Source organism: Bos javanicus, chromosome 1 (assembly GCF_032452875.1).
Source record: "Bos javanicus breed banteng chromosome 1, ARS-OSU_banteng_1.0, whole genome shotgun sequence".
NCBI classification, from domain to species: Eukaryota; Metazoa; Chordata; class Mammalia; order Artiodactyla; family Bovidae; genus Bos; species Bos javanicus.
Window position 1 is genome coordinate 124,666,776 of NC_083868.1, and position 20,288 is coordinate 124,687,063.

At 39.4% G+C, this 20,288-nt stretch overlaps 1 non-coding gene across 1 annotated transcript; it reads left to right on the top strand.

The window, feature by feature from the left end:
* Window positions 1–2,377: 2,377 nt before the first annotated feature.
* LOC133255559 (U6 spliceosomal RNA) lies at window positions 2,378–2,484 on the top strand. The gene has a single exon (XR_009738975.1). It is a non-coding gene; the product is annotated as a U6 spliceosomal RNA (small nuclear RNA).
* Window positions 2,485–20,288: the final 17,804 nt, after the last annotated feature.

A 20,288-nucleotide genomic window follows, 5' to 3' on the forward strand; every position in this document is an offset into this window, starting at 1 on the left:
TGCCAGGCTCCTCAGTCCATGGAATTTTCCAGGCAAGACTACTGGAGTGGGTTGCCATTTCTTTCTCCAGGGGATCTTCCCAACCTAGGGATCAAACCCGAGTCTCCCGCATTGCAGGCAGACTCCCGATATTTACCAGAAGAACTTGGCAATTACTGAAAAGCTCTAGTCATGGCACAAGGCTATTTCACTATATTAAACATTAATATTCTTTTTCATTGAAATATAGTTGGTTTACAATGTGATGCTAATTTCACAGTTGCTAATCAGCAAACTGATTCAGTATATATATGTATCTGTTAAACTCACAATCCATCTCTCTCCCACCCTGCTCCCATCTTGGCAACCACCCGTCTGCTCTCTATAAACATTAACATTCTTACTGACTAGGTCAAAATTAATCAATAATGACAACTCAGACTTTGTATTTTTTAGATAAAGTTGGACACAATAATTTTTTTAAAATACCTCTGTAGGCATTTTAAAAATAAACAGGCTAAAGCTTGTCATTTTATCAATAAAATAATTTTGACTTAAACACATATTGATTTCTAATCATGCAGTCCAATTTTTTAAGAATGCAGATGTCCTTGGAAAGTCAAAAGACTCTAGTTGCCCCTCTCCACACTGTTAATCATCTGTGGGCAAGTCACTCAGATGTTAATATTTTTATCTATTGTTCCCTTTCCTCCCAGTATTGTAGTAAAGATCAATCTAGAAAATATACTTGAGAGTGCTTCAAAAAGTTAAAAACAAAAAAGGCTACCTTTCTCACTGCTCTTTTTTCAACTGTGAAATACAATTTGTATTTCATGACAAGACAAAAAAATAAGCATTAAAATTTTTTCTCTGCCTTTTGGCTTCCTCTCTCCCCTCTACTGTGCCTTGCATATCAGCATTACATATCTGCCAAACAACCCCCATCAGCAGAAATACTGGTTCAACCATACAAAGCATTCTTCTGGCATTTTTCTCCTAGCATCAACAAGACAACTCCTTAAAAGATAACATTCCTTTTTGATATTGTATCTAGATTGTGCAAGCTGTCATTTAAGGTACAACCCTCTGTCTCAAAAAAGTTAAATAAGTGTGCAGAACAGTTCTCAGAGCTTTCTGAGATGCTATTCTTAGGTTACAATCCTCCATTTGACTCCAATAAAATTTTCTACTTCTTTCTTAGAGCAACTGATTAATTTTTGTCAACACTACCAAAGAGTATATGATAGAAGGGGTTCACATACACCATCCAATCCTATGGGAACATTTATATATTTTACAAACACTTACACAACACTTCCTGTGTTTCAGTCACCCTTCTTAACCATTTGGAAATTACAGCTCATTGAATGCACAATTCCCTATGAAGTAGATGTCCTTATCATGTCTGTTTTACAAATGAGGAAACTGAGGCACAGAGAGTTCATACAACTTTCTCAGGGTCACACAGGAAGTTGAATTGCAGAATTAAAATATAAACCTACCCCACTTCTTAACCACCACAGGAAGCTGTCACTAAGAGAAATAAAGTGAATCACATGTAGTTTCAGCTTGATGTTTGGTTTTGAGTTTTCAGCAGTTATACAAAGAAACATGAAAGATAAAGTCAGCTATTTGAAGACTCTAAATTGCATATTTACCTAAAAAATAAAATTAAAAAATAAACCTTTTTTTTTATCTCAATTCTTTAAAGGCAACTTTTCTCTCCCCTCTTTGGGTAATAATAATAAGACAATCACTTGAGAAGCACATGGTAGAGAAGAAAGTTTCTGGAGTTAGACTTCAGAACAGCTTAGTGCTGATATTCTTGAAGGGTCTTGTAATTGCTGTTTATGAGTATTTAAAGTCAAAGAACAATATTTGTGCTTTTTCTCATTCAAGATCTTCTGCTGAATCATTTCCCACAGATTAGGACCCCAGAGTCTCTCTTTTGTCTAGTCTACATGGGAGAAGAAAAAAAATGGGCAGGAAGCAGAAAGATGCTACTCAGATAACACAAATTGCTGTGCTTTCTTTTCTAATCAGAAAGTGTAACTTAAAAAAAAAATACGCTATTCATTTATTTTTGGCTGTGCAGGGTCTTTGTCGCTGCACAGGCTTTTCTCTAGCTGCAGCAAGCGAGGGCTACTCTCTAGCTGTGGTGCACAGGCTTTTCACTGCGCGGCTTCTCTTGTTATAGAGCACAGGCTCCAGGCACATGGTCTTAGCAGTTGAGGCTCCCAGGCTCTAGAGCACAGGCCCAGTAGTTGGGGTGCAATGGCTTAGTTGCTCTGTGGCATGTGGGATCTTCCCAGACAAGGGATCAAACCCATGTTTCCTGCATTGGCAAGTGGATTCTTTACCACTGAGCCACCAGGCAAGCCCCCCAAAGTGCAACTTTGTGCTTGCTTTGGTAGCACATCTATTAAAATTGGAATGATACAGAGAAGATTAGCATGACCCCTGTGCAAGGATGACATGCAAATTTGTGAAGTGGTCTGTATTTTTGAAATATGGTATAGATGATCTTATTTACAAACAGAAATAGAGACATAGACACAGGGAACAAATATATGATACAAAGGAGGAAGGAGGGGACGGTGGGATACACTATCAATAGCATGTATAAAATAGATAACTACTGAGAACCTATGATATAGCTCAAGGAACTCTACTCCAATCTCTGAGGTGACCTAAATGGGAAGGAAATCCAAAATAGAGGGGATATATGTATACATATAGCTGATTCACTTTACTGTACAGTAGAAACTAACACAATTTTGTAAAGCAACTATACTCCAATAAAAATATTTTTAAGTGTAATTTCTACTCATAAAAAATAAAAGGAGGGAGGCCCTTCTTCCCAAGCAGAAGTTCTAGTGATTGCTGCAGGTAAGGTATTTAGTGAAGCTTAGTAACAATGGATTTCCTTTTTGGTTAGAGTTGCCATTGGCAGCAATTCTGGTTTTATACATATTTCAGCAAGGTAATATTTCAAAAACGATGCCTCAACATCTCGGAGAAGGCAATGCCAACCCACTCCAGTACTCTTGCCTGGACAGTCCCATGGACAGAGGAGCCTGGTAGGCTGAGGTCTGTGGGGTCACTAAGAGTTGGACACGACTGAGCATCTTCACTTTCACTTTTCACTTTCATGCGTTGGAGAAGGAAATGGCAACCCACTCCAGTGTTCTTGCCTGGAGAATCCCAGGGACGGGGGAGCCTGGTGGGCTGCCGTCTATGGGGTTGCACAGAGTCGGACACGACTGAAGCAACTTAGCAGAAGCAGCAGCAGTCTCAATATCCTGTATCCTTAACAGGAACAAAAAGTTTTAAAAATGTGGCAGAAAGAATAATTTCACAGTTGTTACTATTGCACAGCAAACATTCCAGGTAGAAAGTGCCTACTACGCAGCAAGTCCATCCTGTGCTCAGCAGGGGAGACCAACGTAAGTCATGGAACACTTGACTGCGTGTCCTATAAAAAGGTCCCACAGCAGAGGCAGAAGCTGTCAGAGGAGTAATAATGACAGAACAATGTGACTCGTGGTCTGACACAGGCGTATAAAATACTGTGGAAGCACTGCAGGTGAACAGCTCCATCATGCTAGGCAAGCACTGATGAGGTAACCTTTAGTTTTGCCTTGAAGGGCAATAGAATTTTAACCGGTGGCGAAGGGAGGCTGAAGGTGTCCATATTTGAAGGAGGAGGAGCAGCATGAGAAAGGGCACAGAGGGATGAGAGGAAATAATTTGTTTGTGGGACTGATGATAATTCTTAGTGGCTGGAGGACAGCACCCATGGGAGAAGGCTGGTGGGAACTGAGGCTGGAGAGGAGTAGGGGATGATTCGTCAAGGGCACTTTAAGGAGTTTATATTTTATCCCATAGACAAAAAAGGTTTTGTTTTTTAGTTTAAAAGCAAGTCAGAGGCTTTCCTGGTGGTCCAGTGGCCTGGAAAATCCCATGGACAGAGGAGCCTGGTGGGCTACAGTTCACAGGGTTGCAAAGAGTCAGACACAACTGAAGTGACTTAGCATGCATGCATTTTATGTATTTTTCCCTCCCACAGTGGGTATATATGATGTTGTGAGAGAATTTTTCTTTCATTGTGCACAAATACCCATTATGCATGAGATAATAGTTGAATCATGGAGCTTAAGTCACATTGCTCAAATTGGCAGAGTTCCCTGAACTGAACCACATACAAGTTGAGAATTAGTGGGCCAATCAGAACTTGTTAGGTATGAATATTTTCAGCCCCAGTTCTCCTTTATTCCATGACTCTCACATTAATATTGTTTTAACCGCTTTCAAATTTATACTTTCCTCAGGATACTCTAAACTGCCACGTTCTCAAAAGTCCAAGTCTATTTTTTTTTGCCCAAATAATATACTTTCCTTCTACTTCATATTTCAGGTATCAAATTAATTCTTTTGGCAAGTAGCTATTCCAAAGATCTACAAATCTATTAACATAAACATTTATTGTGCATCTATTGGGCTTAAGACACTGTGCTGAGTACTACAGGAAATAAAAAGATGAGCAACATGGCAATTCTGTCTCTACATATAATCTTTTGTGACATTTTATATACACATATATAACTTTTTGTGATATTATACATAATATATATTGTGTGAGATGTCATATATATATATGTATACACACACACACACTTATATGTATCTCTTTTTTGTGAGAATTAAGATAGAGATACAAGCAACTGTAAACATAAGGCAGGGGCTTCCCTAATTGTCCAGTGGTTAAGTATCCACCTTTCAGTGCAGGAGACGTGGATTCAATCCCTGGTCAGGGGACTGAAATCTCACATGCTGTGGAGGAATTAAATCTACATGTGGCAAATACTGAGCCCGTGAACCACAACTAGAGAGCCCAAGTACTGCAACTAAGACTCAACATAGCCAAATAAATAAATGTGTGTTTTTTTTTTTTTAAGGCAAATGGAGTGCAATAAAATAGAGATGTTAAAATACAGTGGGCACCGATGTATAGATCAGTCTTATGGACTCTGTGGGAGAGGGAGAGGGTGGGGAGATTTGGGAGAATAGCATTGAAACATGTATAATATCATGTACGAAACGAGTCGCCAGTCCAGGTTCGATGCAAGGTACTGGATGCTTGGGGCTGGTGCACTGGGACGACCCAGAGGGAGGGTAGGGGAGGGAGGAGGGAGGAGGGTTTAGGATGGGGAACGCGGGTATACCTGTGGCGGATTCATTTCAATATTTGGCAAAACTAATACAATATTGTAAAGTTTAAAAATAAAATTAAATTTAAAAAAAAAAAAAAAGGAAAACCCCTTACATGGGCTGCAAACAGTGAACTCTCAGAAAAATAAAATAAAATAAAATACAGTGGGGAAAATAAAGGAAGAACAGATTTCTTCTAAAAGATGCTCTTGGAATCTTCATGGAGTTGGTGACATTTGACCTAGGTCTTCAAAGGTGGGTGACATACAGCAAATGAAAATGCACAGAGGGAAATTTCTCCCATTGTCTAAGAAAAATCCTCCTGTATTTTCCTTTGTTCTCATAATACTTCTGACACAAGATGTGTGGGTTTTCCACACACCAAGCAACTCTCTGCAACACCAGCTGGGTCTTCATAATTGAAATCTGACATTCTTAGGGGAAGCACACTGACTAAAACTGCCCACCCTGACCAGGCACTATGGCAACCATTTGTGTGAGTTCTTTTATGACAGGAGGTCCTACTAAGGAACACGGAGCTAATAAGCCACCACCAACCAGAAGAGTTTGGGAAAGGTCTAAAGGAGACACCATGTGTCCGACCACCTCCCAGAATCCTTCTTGCTGGCATCCATCTTGGCTGAGCAATGAGTGTGCCACTAGGAAGGACCTTGAGTCAGAATGATTGGCCAAAGACAACCCGAAAATCAATCCCATCACCATAAAACTCAAGACTGAGCAGTTCTGGGTTCCCTTACCCGACTGCTCTCCGCCTAGGTGCCCTTTCCCAACAAAGCCTCTTGCTTTGTCAGCTCATGTGTCTCCTCAGACAATTTATTTCCGAGTGTTAGACAAGAGCCCACTCTCAGGCCCTGGAAGGGGTCTCCCTTCCTGCAACAACATGGTATACCCGAAGTGAGCATCAGATCCTGCAAATTAAGGGCTCAGTTCCACAAGACTGACCCCACTTCAGACAGCAATTGCAAATCTCTGATGGTCACCTGAACTTCTTACCCACTGTCTATATGGGTCGGGGTTCCCACCACCCCACTTTGGGTTCCATAATTCGTTAGAATAACTTATAGAAGTCACTTAGCATATGCTGCTTTATTGCAAAGGATACAACAAAGGATAAGAATGAAGAGCCAGAGGAAGAAACATAAATGGCGAGGTTCAGAAGGGTCCCTAATGCAGGAGCTTCCGCCCCTGTGGATGTGGGATATGCCACTCTCTTAACATGTAGATGTGTTCACAAACCCCAAAGCTCTTCAAATCCTGTAGTATTGGGATTTTTATGGAGGCTTCATCATGAAGGTATGATGGAACATTAACCTAATATCTAGCTCCTATCTCCTTCCTTAAGGAATGGTGATGGGGCTGAAAGTTCCAATCTTTTAATCACAGCTTGGTCTTTCTCATAGCCGGCCCCCATGCAGGAGTCCACCAAGATTCATCTTATTAGAACAAAAGATACTTCTATCATCCGGGAAATTCCAAGGGATTTAGGAGTTTTGTATTAGGAACTGGGGTCAAAGATCCACTGTAAGCACAAAAGATGCTCCTAGTGCTCGTCTCACTTAGGAAATTACAAGTGTTTTAGGAGCTCTGTGCCAGGAACTAGGGGCAAAGTTTCCTGTATTTTTTTTGTTTTTTGTTTTGCTGTTGTTATTGTTTTGTTTTGTTTTTTTTTAAAGAGAGATTTATATTTTTATTAATTTTAAAAATTTTATTTCACACTCACTGATGAAGGTAAAAGACCAAAAAAAGCAGTTCAGTGGCACATAGAATATAAGAACCTTAAGTGAGAGATGAATCTGGAGAAATCAATTAGGGTCAAATCATATAGGGAGCCTTAGATATCATATTGAGATTTCTATCAGTTTAAGAAAATGAAGCCAAAGAACTAAATTTTACTCAGGTGTAATTTTATTGGTGTCACAATGCTCTCTAAATGTAATTATCTAATTAATTACTATAATCAATACTATGAAAATTTTACTAAAATGGGCCCCTGAGAATCCTTGGGATTCAATGCCCTGGCTGAATCAACTTACTTTTCCACTGAATCAACTCCACTGACACTGTAATTGTGGATAAAACTGAAGAGTGTCTACATATTTAAGAAGTGGGTAAAATGACAGAAAACGTGGAGTAATTAAAATATCCCCCAAATTTCCTTCAAGGTTGTTGCTAAAAAAGAAAAAGAACAAACTTCTGGGACTTCTCTGGCAGTCTAGTGGTTAAGAATTTACCTTCCAGTGCAGGGGACTCAGTTCAATCCTTGGTCAGGGAACTCATATCCCACATACCACAGAGCAACTAAGCCCTTGCTCTGCAACTAGAGAGAAGCCCACAACCACAGCTAAGATCCTGTCTGCTGCAACTAAGACCTGATACAGCCAAAAGTAAATAAATAATTAATATTTTAAAAGGATAAATAAGTTGGCAAGCTTGGGGTCTTAAAAAAGAAAAAGAAAAAAATTCTGTCCCTATCACATGTGTTCTCCCTGGTCTTCCACTTGGTTTTCCTTGACCTTCAGGTTCACATTCCCGTGTACACCCTGGGATCTGTACCGTCACTGGGCAAAAAGGCCAAGCCTGACTCAGAGCACACCATATTCTTACATGCTTCAAAACTAAGTCTTTGTCTCTAAGCTCATATGAGAAAGAAGTATTCTCCCTCTCAGGACATTATTTTTATACCATCAATGCCCCGGACAAATATCAGGTTAGTAAAATCCCGTTACCATACATCCCAATGGATAGAAACAAAAGCATCTTTGTACATGATCCTATCCTGGGTAGACTGAAGGAATGCTCTCGGCTCAGTCTGACTACATTCATTGCTCCCCAGCAAATCCAAGTTGGGGCAGAACAGAAAAGCCCCAAGTGTTAACTTTATGATCAACAGGTTTCAAGAACAAGCAATTTTACAAAGCACCCTTAGGCAGCAGTATATACAACTGTGTATAAAAACAATGGGCAATTTTAAAATAAAACCCAAATGCCAGGCATAAAAATGCATTTTTCTTACTTTACTCTGAAAGAATCCACCAGGGAGAAATTCAGCAAATAAAACCTGTTGAAAATATGAGCATTCCTGCAGGCTTATTTCCAGTGGGACATTAACACAGGCTTGCAGTAATACCTCTATTAATGAAGAAAATGTGTTTCAATGACACACAACTATTTCATAAGCAAGACAGAAAAAAAAATCAAAAAATCAAAAGACCTAGGTGTTAGCTTCAGACCTTCAAGTTGAAAGGTAAAAATATGACAAATAATATAGAAATATGACAAAATACTAAAGAAAATAGCATCAAATCTGCTGGAAAACATAAAATAGTCCTCCTACAAGTCAATGTTGAAGTAAATGATGAGAAATCATGTTAAGGAGTTTAAGAAAGAAACCTAGTATTAACCCTGTAGTTAAAAGCAGAAGGTTTAGGGGAAATTTGATTGGAAAAGATTCACCAGGTGATGTGTTAAAGGGCAAGACAGTCCGGGTTTCAGTAAGACCCTGTAGCAAAGGACAAAACTTCATCCAGCTCCAGATATCCCAGTAAATACCAGTGCTGACCCAGAAGAATAGAGGGATGAGAAGAGACAGCGAAGAGTAGTCTAGGGAAAACAATGAAGTATCATTCTTCCCCCTTCATTTGAATTTTTTTCATTTTTTTCTGACTTTTATTCAGATATAATTGACATACAGCACTATATACATTTAAGGGTGTCCCAGGTGGTGCTGTCTATGAGGTCGCACAGAGTCGGACATGACTGAAGTGACTTAGCAGCAGCAGCAGCAGGTGATGCAGTGGTAAAGAACCCACCTGCCAATGTAAGAGATGCAAGAGACGTGGGTTCAATCCCTGGGTTGGGATGATCCCCTGGAAAAGGACATGGCAACCCACTCCAGTATTCTTGCCTGGAACACCCCACGGACAGAGGAGCCTGGCAGGCTACAGTCCATGAGGTCACAAAGAGTCGGACGTGATTGAGCACATTACTATGACAACTATATACATTTAAGGTGCCCAGCATAATGATTTGAATTACACAAATCATTAAAGAACTGTCATAATGAGTTTAGTGAGAATCAATCATCTCATATAGATACAAAATTAAAGAAATAGAAAAAAAAACTTTTTCTGTGATGAGACCTATTAGTATTTGCTAAGAGTTAACAACTTTCATATGTAACATTCAGCAGTGTTAATCTGTCATGTTGTATCCCTAGTTCCTATCTATCTATAACTGGGAGTTTGTACCTTTTGACTATCTTCATCCAATTCCCCTTCCTCCGACTCCTTCATTTCTGATAACAATAAATCTGATCTCTGTTTCTATGGCTTTGTTTGTTTTTGAAGTATAATTGACCTTCTAGACTATGTTAGCTCCTGTTACACAATATGAAAATGAAAGCAAAAGTCACCAAGTCATGTCCAACTCTTTGCAACCCCATGGACTCTACAGGCCATGGAATTCTGCAGGCCAGAATACTAGAGTGGGTAGCCTTTCCCTTCTCCAGGGGATCTTCCCAACCCAGGGAAAGAACCCAGGTCTCCTGCATTGTAGGTGGATTCTTTACCAGCTGAACCACAAGGGAAGCCCATTACACCATATAGTGATTCAATATTTCTACACAATATGTCTAGTTGACATGTGTGACATGTCACACAAAGATATTACATACTTACCAACTACAGTCCCCATACAGTACACTTCATACCCAAAACTTGTTTATTTTGCTAGGGGAAGTTTGTACCTTTTAATCTCCTTCATCTATTTCTTTCCTCCACCCACACCCACCATGCTATCTTTAATAGAAGTGACAACTTTACTTTAATGGTCTACAGACCATATGACTTGAGTCTTTTACATACCTGCTTCCCAAGGTCTAATACTCTTTTAAGAGGAAACCAAATATTCCCCTTCATAATTTCAATGTTTAGGTATAAAACTTAAGTTTGTAAAACATTAAGTGCTATTCAGGGTAGGCACTCGTGAGTGCGTGCTCAGTCATGTCCGACTCTTTGCGACCCCATGGACTGTAGCCAGCCAGGCTCCTCTGTCCATGGCATTTCCCAGGCAAGAATACTGAAGTGGATTGCTATTTCCTACTCCAGGGGATTTTTCCCAACCCAGGGATTGAACTTGTGTTTCCTGCCTTGGCAAGCGGATTCTTCACCACTGCATCACCTGGGAATTCTGTTAAGGGTAAAATAGTCATGAAATACAAGAATCAAAACAAATGTCCAGGGACTTCTTTGGTGGTCCAGTGGTTAAGAATCTGTGTTCCAATGCAGGAGATGGGGGTTCAATCCCTGGCCAGGGAACTAAGATCCCAATTGCCACAGGGCAACCAAGGCAATGCACAGCAATGAGAGGAAGATCCTGCATTTGCAACGAAGCTCTCGTGGGCCACAATTAAGACCTGACACAGTCAAGTAAATGAATAAACATTCAACAACAAAACATAAAAATCAAAATGTCCACAAGGGCAAGCAGGGGACATAAATGAGTGAAGCAACTGAGGAGGGGGAATGATGAGTTTCCCATAAAGGGCACACTCCATCTGCAGAGGCCAGACACCCGCCAGCTTCAAGTTTGGGTGGTCAGGGGAAAGTCTGCATGGTTACAAATGTTGCAAGAGCTTCTGGTATTTCAAGACAGATGCTGACCCCTACTTTTATGTAAAATGTTTGTATTTTCAGAACATTGACAACTAATTCATTCCCATAAACAAAACAAAATATTCTGGGGCAAACAAAAGTTTCATGCCAAATTCAGGATATAGACTGCCATTTTATAATTTGCTCATCAAAAGGCATTCAGTCAACAAGGAAAGCTGATGGAAGTGAGAGTTATTAGGGTTTCTTCTCCTGGGAAAGTTGAGAGTAAAGAGCATAGGAGGGCATTGGTTTCACAGGATGAGGCATATTTTGACAGCCTCACCATTTTGTTCCTTGTAACCTTGGCCTTCTGTATTTAGATGGGACAAGTGGAAGCCAAGCGGTGCCATTTGTCAAGCCGGTTAACCACATACAAACTTTTACTTCCCACAGTTTTAATACTGCCAGTTTCATCATAAAGGAGACCAGTTCCTAGAGCTTTCACTAATCAAGGTATCACATTATGGTTTTTGACACAAAGTGTATTTATGAATCTCATGAGTTCCATCTAAATGGATGATTTTTTCCAAGATGTAGTGGACTGAGTATGGTTTTGGATCCTGCAGCCCAAACATCAATGAGGCTTTTTTTTTTTTTTAAGGAATTAAACTGTAATCTGCAATGCAGCAATAACTCACTACAGAGCTTTGGGCAAGAAGCCTGCCACAAATCGTCAGTCTGAAATGTTATTAACACATCAGCTACTAAGGTCACTGAAAGACCCTGTAGAAGTTTCTTTTACAGTTCTTAGATGGTGAAATATATAAATCATTTAACTGGGGCATAGAACTTGCCTTAAACAAATAAACTCAACATTTGTTATTAATCAATTTCCAGGAAAGCAGCAATCTGATAAATAGTTCTTAGGATAGTAAGAATCCTAGAGCTTAAGTTATACAGCAAGAGTCATCCTCTATGATACCCCAAGGTACCCATGTACTGCTGAGTAAAAGGAATATATACATACACACACACACACAGGCTTCCCTGATGGTTCAGATGGTAAAGAATCTGCCTGCAATGTGGGTGACCTGGGTTCGATCCCTGAGTTGGGAAAATCCCCTGGAACGGCTACCCACTGCAATATTATTCATGGGATTCTCCATGGACAGAGGAGCCTGGTGGGCTACAGTCCATAGGGTTGCAAAGAGTTGGACAGGACTGAGCAACTAATACACACACACACACACACACACACGAACACAAGGCAGCTAAATTATGTGTGTAGAGAAACGGTTCTCTTGGAAAAAACTAGAAACATTCATATGGTCTCACTATGAATTTTTTAAAGCTGGTACTGCTTGCTTACACACTTTTTGCACTCTGTTGTAAATTTATTTTATATATAAATAAGTATTTTCTCATTACCAACCATCTCCATTAGGATCTAGCAGACCATGAAATAGGCTTTGCAAGATCAAGCAATGCACTTAGGCCCAAAAAAACATTGTTTTGGCTTCTAGCTTAGGAACTCACGGAGAAATAAAATTTTACATAATAGCTTGAAGAACATATACGATATAATCCTTTCCAGTCAAAGGCATTTCTAAAATGGAAAGCAGATTATTTATAACTGTGAAAAAATAAATGTTTCTATCTACTTCTTCATCTACCTTTCTCATATTTCTAACTTACATTTTTTCCCAACAATCCATATTTAAAGGAGTGGTTTTTTCTGTAATCTAAAAATAACCCAAGGACAAAGCATCTTGAGATTTAAATCTTCTAGATTAAAGACCAAGTTAGTAATTAATTCACTCCTCCACTTGTTTTGAGCACATAACTTCCAACGATAATGTCACTAAGAATATTATGAAGTGCATGAGCAAGTTTGTGGCCACATCCTAGACACCATTCAGAAATGTCAATGAATCAAGTGTATATTCCATTAATTAGGTAAATGATGCCCTATAATAACCACAGCAAATATACACAGTCAATTATGGTTACAGGCATTCATTTAAATTTTTATTTAAATTGCATAAATATTTAGCACCTTTCACACAAGTGCATGTGCCGAGTGCCCAAAGTTCAAAAGGGGTATTTAAGTACTCTCCCAAAGAAACACTGGGGAGTTATATTTTTGCCTAGAATTTAAAGTGAGCTGTAAATGTAGTAACACAAACTTTTGCAGCACAAGTTCTCATGCCAAGTTTAAAAACTGGCAAAAACCCAGGGACCGATGTGAGAGGTTGACACAGTGGGAACAGCCAGTTTTGACTGGCAGAAGGCGTGCCTTGGGAAGCACAGTGAAGCACACACAGGGCACTTGTGTTCCGGCTCCTGTGAGCCCCAGAAAAGAGGCAGCGTAAGGGCCCTGGGATGCCTACACAGCAGAAGCCAGCAGTTCTGCAGCATGCATGACACATATCGATATGTTTATTTAACAGAATGTGAAAGAGAGTTTTAAAAGAACCGAGCTAACACTTGCAGAGACATTACTTTGCCAACAAAGGTTCGTCTAGTCGAGGCTATGGTTTTTCCTGTGGTCATGTATGGATGTGAGAGTTGGACTGTGAAGAAGGCTGAGCGCCAAAGAACTGATGCTTTTGAACTGTGGTGTTGGAGAAGACTCTTGAGAGTCCCTTGGACTGCAAGGAGATCCAATCAGTCCATTCTAAAGGAGATCAGTCCTGGGTGTTCTTTGGATGGACTGATGCTAAAGCTGAAACTCCAGTACTTTGGCCACCTCATGCGAAGAGCTGACTCATTGGAAAAGACTCTGATGCTGGGAGGGATTGGGGGCAGGAGGAGAAGGGGACGACAGAGGATGAGATGGCTGGATGGCATCACCGATCCAATGGACGTGAGTTTGAGTGGTCTCTGGGAGTTGATGATGGACAGGGAGGCCTAGCGTGCTGCGATTCAAGGGGTCACAAAGAGTCGGACACAACCGAGCGACTGAACTGAACTGAACACTTGAAGAAAAATGAATTAACCTGCTAAGTCATTTGGTTTAATACAGTATTTATGTTTGGAAGACCATATTTCAGAGTCAAAGATATTTTTCACATACTCCAAGGGATTTCTAAAATTTAAGTGTATTTAAATGTTAACTACTAATTTAATTAGAGGATTTCATTTTCAGAAAACTAATCAATCTTAAATTGATGCTGAGGCATCACTGGAGAGACTTGGCTGGAGGAGAGGAATGCGGCTTTGTGGGAAAAGATCTGGCTGGGGCCTCTCGGACTCAGGGATTAGTGTCAGCGCGATAGTGGAAGAGAGTTAGTTGGATGCATTAGGAACTAGGTGACATTACTAATAAAGTATCTGTGTCGAAATGTACTTGATGGAAGCACTCCTGAAGATCAAACTTCTGGTTTATAGAAAAACAGGAGCTGGATGAACAAGTTAAAGCAGCATTACAAAGGAAGCAATTAAACAAATTCAAGAAGCAGGGGTTTTTACAAGGCAACTAGCTCATCCACAGAAGGCAAGGGCACCCCACTCCAGTATTCTTGCCTGGAAAATCCCATGGACCGAGGAGCCTGGTGGGCCGCAGTCCATGGGGTCGCAAAGAGTTGGACACGACTGAGCGACTTCACTTTCACTTTTCACTTTCATGCATTGGAGAAGGAAATGGCAACCCATTCCAGTGTTCTTGCCTGGAGAATCCCAGGGAACAGGGGAGCCTGGTGGGCTGCCGTCTATGGGGTTACACAGAGTTAGACACGACTGAAGTGACTTAGCAGCAGCAGCAGCAGCAGCTCATCCACAAGTTAATACCATGGAGAAGCAAGGAAGGAAGGGAGGGAAGGAGGAAAACCTGGATGTTGTAAATAAAAACAAACAAGAAACATCACAGCCAATACACTGTGTGTTCCTGGTTAGGATCTTGGGTTCAGTAACTAGCTATAAAAGACATGTTAGGGACAAAACAGAAAATTGGAATATTGGCTCAGTACAAGATAGCGTAAGGCAATCATTATTCTATTTTTAGTTGTGATAACAGAATTGTAATTAAGTAGAAAACTGCAATCATTTTCTAAGAAATTCATTCTGAACTATTTAGGGATAAAATGTTAGGATGCTTATAATTTATTTTATAAGATTTCATATAAAATAGAAATATAGCAAAAGTTTCAATAATTGTAAAATCCCAGTAAGAGATATAGAGGTGTTTATATATAGTATTCTCTATACTTTTCAGTATGTTTTAAATTTTTAGTAATAAAAAATATAAACAAAACAAAAATTAGTGTTAAAGTAACGTCTTTTACTTTCCTTTTTTTTTATGTTTAAGGTGTACATTGTAATGGTTTGACTTACAAATATTGTGAAATGATTCCCCATATAAATTTTGTTAACATCCATCATCTCACATACATACCATGCTGCTGCTGCTTAAGTCGCTTCAGTCGTGTCTGACTCTGTGTGACCCCATAGAAGGCAGCCCACCAGGCTCCCCCTCCCTGGGATTCTCCAGGCAAGAACACTGGAGTGGCTTGCCATTTCCTTCTCCAGTGCATGAAATTGGAAAGTGAAAGTGAAGTCGCTTAGTCCTGTCCGACTCTTTTCGACCCCATGGACTGCAGCCTACCAGGCTCCTCCGTCCATGGGATTTTCCAGGCAAGAGTACTGGAGTGGGGGTGCCATTGCCTTCTCCGTTTTACTTTCTTAATTTTAGAAATTCAAAGCAGAATAGTTACTATATTGCATTTAACTATCTTTGTGTCCTGTAAGCCCTAATAAATAATTTTTGAACTTCTATTTATTCATACTCCTTAATGCTTTTCAAAAAATGCAGCACATATCTGGACTTTACCTGCTTAAACAGTATCTTCTATAGACTACTTGAACTATGTATTACTGTACTTCTCTGAAACACAAGTTTAAAAAATAAAGTATTTTAAAAGATAGCGAGTCATTCAATAACCATCATCCAAAATGGCCACTGCTAATAATAATATTCCAGTATTTTTTGGAGTACATAAATTTTGATATACTAAGATAAAAATATATCCAATTTTTTATTATGCTTTTTTACCTATATTGATACAAGTCCAATCATTAGGGTCTTTTTTTTTCTAAATATTATTTTAAATCATTTTAAAGCATTCTCCCAACACAGGGTAGATTTTATAACTACAGTGTGCCTACGCATAAGGAAAGAATTTTTAAAGTCAACACTGAATTATCTTTTCCATAGAAGAAATTCCTATTAAGGAAGCCACAAAGAGGAAAACCACAGTTAGTAGATAACCACCAAGCTATATTATGACTAGAATCTTGGCTCCAGGGCTTGTCACTCCCTACATCCAGCCAGAAATGGGAGCAGAGGCTTGGCTGTGTGTGTGTGTGTGTGTGTGTGTGTGTGTGTGTGTTAAGTTGATTCAGTCATGAATGACTCTATGTGACCATATGGACTGTAGCCTGCCAGGCTCTTTGTCCAGTGGGATTCTCCAGGCAAGAATACTGGAGTGGGCTGCCATGCTCTCGTCTTAGGGATCTTCCCAACCCAGGCACTGAACCCAGGTGTCTCATGTCTTCTGCATTGTCAAGTGGGGATCTTCACCACTAGCGCCACCCGGGAGGCCTCCATTCAAAGCTGCATAGTACTGACCATCCAATTTTATAACTTTAAACAACTTGAGGCAATTTAGTCTTGGGAATATGCTCCTTCAGGATGAAGTAACTGAACTGAGATAGTCACAAATATTTCTCAGGTGACTCAATGGTAAAGAATTCACCTTCCAATGCAGGAGACACAGCGTTCGACCCCTGGGTCAGGAAGATCCCCTGGAGAAGGAAATGGCAACCCACTCCAATATTCTTGCCTGAAAAATCCTATGGACAGAGGAGTGTGGTGGGCTACAGTCCCTGGGATCGCAAAGAGTCAAATATAACTTAGCAACTGAGTATATCACACAAACTTAGTAGAAGTAAGATTTAGCTCAACTTGAAGAAAGCATTGCATAGATATTTGAATTGAGAGTCAGGTATGAAGGCAAAAAAGCAAGGGAAGGGATTGAATTGGATAAGGATTTGAAAATGGGCATTTCTGGCAGAAACAACATAAGCAATGTTGTGGGGTTGTGCCAAGTTTGTACCAGAAACCAAACTATAGCAGAGAGTTTAGTCTGAGGAGATTTAAAAGACAACTTCTATCAGTAATATTAGACTGATAATAAAAGACCTTGAATGATAGTCAAGTTCAATTGGATTTCAAACTTCAAGTCACATACAGTTGCTTTGAGTTCTCAAGACAAAGAGAGCTACAATGAAAGCAATGTTTTAGTTAGATTAATCTGGCCAAAATGTGAGGTGTGATTTGACTTGGAGGTAAATAGAGACTAGGAAAGAGTGACATGCCTATAACAACGAGTCAGTGAAGGGCTGTAGCCATGGCACTAGGAAGAAAGGGACATTCCAAAGGAAGAGTAAACACGACTCCATAATTAAATAAGAGAGACAGTGGAGAGAAAAAAGTGAATGGTGCCTTGTGGACGTTTCCCTTAGTGACTGGGAGAGAGGCAAGTCACCAGTTGAAAAGAGGGGTGGGGAGATGAGAAGATCCAGATAAGATATGAAAGTTTGAACTGATAGTAGAACATGCATATGAAAATGTTCTATAGGCATCTGGAAAGATGAATCTGGATCTAAAACAAGTAATATCTAACAATAACGCAATGTGAAGAGTTTTGTGAGTGGTTTGTAGCATTCAGCATCTTAACTCTATAGGATTATTCTACAAGCCATGTGCTTAAGTGGTAACTAAAACAAAAGTGAAAAAGTCTTCATTCATTGATTGATTTAATAAATACACATTTATTTTCATCATGAATGACATACTACATTTACTCATCATCAATGACATTCTAGTTCCATTCCCATTAAGAAGATTTACAAGTGAAATGCAAAGTACATGAAAGTCAATCCAAGATAACTAGGGAAAATGTGCTGTCCTTCTATATGTTGCTAATTACTTGTATATTGAAAAATCATGACAGGTTATTTTCATATCATAGAAAGCATCAGTGTGATTCTATCTCCACAATCTGATAACACATTCATCCTTTAAACCTGTTAGCAAACCTAGTCTTAAAAGGCTATTACATCTTTAGTTACAGTTATATTAAATCCAGTTACAAAAAAATCCCCTGCCATCATCTTTGCTATAACTGTCAGTATTACTCAGCTTCCATTATTCACGATATGATTAAGTCCCATGAATCTATTCCAATTCTGTTACACAGATATTCATGGTGTTTCTGCTGTCTGTAACCCAGATAGGTCTTATAATTCACAAAATTGTCAAAAAAAAAGTGAATCAAAAGGACATTAGCATAAGGGCTTAATCATTCAAAAATGAGTGGTGTGGTAGCTCCAGACAGTCAAATCAATCACCTTTTCAGAGCTCTTTTCCAAGGGTATCAAATTCCTGATTTTCTTTATTCTGTGTGTGTGTGTGTGTATGCTCTGTCATGTCAGACTCTTGCAACTCCATGGACTGTAGTCTGCCAGGCTTCTCTGTCCATGGGGATTTTCCAAACAAGAATACTGGAGTAGGTTGTCATTTCCTACTCCAGGGGATCTTCCCAACCCAGGGATCAAACCCAGGTCTCCTGACTTGCAGGTGAATTCTTTACCACTATGCCACCTGGCAAACTCTTTATCCTATGCCTTGACCTAAAAGTCTTACCATATCTTTGTTAACATTTTTGTGTACAATGTTAATAAAAACCAACACATCAGAAATAACCATTTCTAATAGTTCATTAGTCAGCAGATATTAGCTGGATGCTTTCAGCTGCAAATTAAACTACGATTTAAGCTATCTCGGATAAGGATATGTATAGGTTCATACCCAGAATTCCAGAGGAAGGCATAGTGTAGGTCTGGAACAAGCCAGTAACTCCAGTCCTATTTCTCTGTAACTCACTAAGTCCTCCACTGTGAATTCATTTCATCCTTAGATTAGCTTCTGCATGGTGGAAAAAGAGCTGTGGCAGTTCTGAGCTTTTTATCTGCACCTCTGTGATGACCAGAGAAAGGGAGAATAACCCTTTTGAGTGGCTCTTTCTTAAGAGCAAGAAAATGTCTTTCCCTGAAGCACTTAGCAAACCTTTCTTTACATCTCATTGGCACAAACTGGGCCACATCACATGCTCATTTCTGCAGCAATCACTGACAAAGAAAAGGGATTATGAGCAGTCAGTGATCCCAGTCCCTAGAACGAGGGAAAGTTTTCTTACCTGAAGCCCATGGGCTTCAGGGGGACAAGGGGAGATATTAACAAAAAGGAGGGATAGGGGATTTTTAGGAAGAAAAAAGGAAGGAATGGATGCTGTGGCAGACCAATAGTTCTGCCACCAGACATAATTTTGTTTTCTTAAGTAAGGATTTTTGGTGTTGGGTAAAAGAGAAAATGAAAAAGAAGCTATCCGACAGTTCTCATAGTTACCTACTTCTCCTAATTGCCTTCAGTTTTCCTTTTTGTATTTTTCAAGATATTTGTCCTGTCATTACTCCCCATTTATCAGCCCAACTGCAAGTTTAATTTCTCAATAAGATTACTGACTAGGATACAATATACTGTTACTACTTCTTCCTAGCAATTTTTTTCAGGTATGTATTTTCCTTTCTTCTATTTTTAGAAATGGGGCTTCCCTGGTGGTTCAGTGGTAAAGAATTCGACTGCCAATGCAGGAAACTTGGTTTCGATCCCTGGGTCAAGAAGATGCCCTGGAGAAGGAAATGGCAACCCTCTCCAGCATTACTGCCTGGGAAATCCCATGGATAGAGGAGCCCGTCAGGCTACAGTCGATGGGGTTACAAAGAGTCAGACGTGACTGAGCGACTAAACGACAATAATTTTTTAGAAATGTTAGTCATTTCTAATATTTGGAGGGCAAATTCATCAAGAAATAATGACTTTCTATGCACCATTTCCAATACTAGATCATTTGAATACCTTTTCTAGGGGGAGTATGCATGATATTTTTTAAGATACAAACAATTTATCAAAAGAGATCTCACATTATCACTGCTAGAGTAAAAGGGGAAAAAATTTAAATACAATATACTTGAGCCTGGTCAAATTTAATCTTTTCTCTGTCTCCCATAAACTGCTTCTGAAAGGGTGTAGTTTTATCTATTGCCTTTCTTGTTCTCCCACTAGTATGAAGGATGAGTTCCCTTGGTTCCAAATCTGAAATATATTATATTACAAATGATAGCTACTATTTATTGAGCATGTAGAGAGTTATCTAAGTTCCTCCTCATATAAATTCTACATGATAAATATTATTCACTTAACTTATTCTCAAGAAAACTGAGTCCTAGAGAAGTTAAACTTCACAAAGTTTTCAGACTAATGATCATAAAATTTCAAATAATGCTTGTCAGATTCAAGGGCCTTCATGTTATTTTCATTGCATCAAATGGAATCTCAGCTCCAAATGCCCACCAACAATTTTTTTT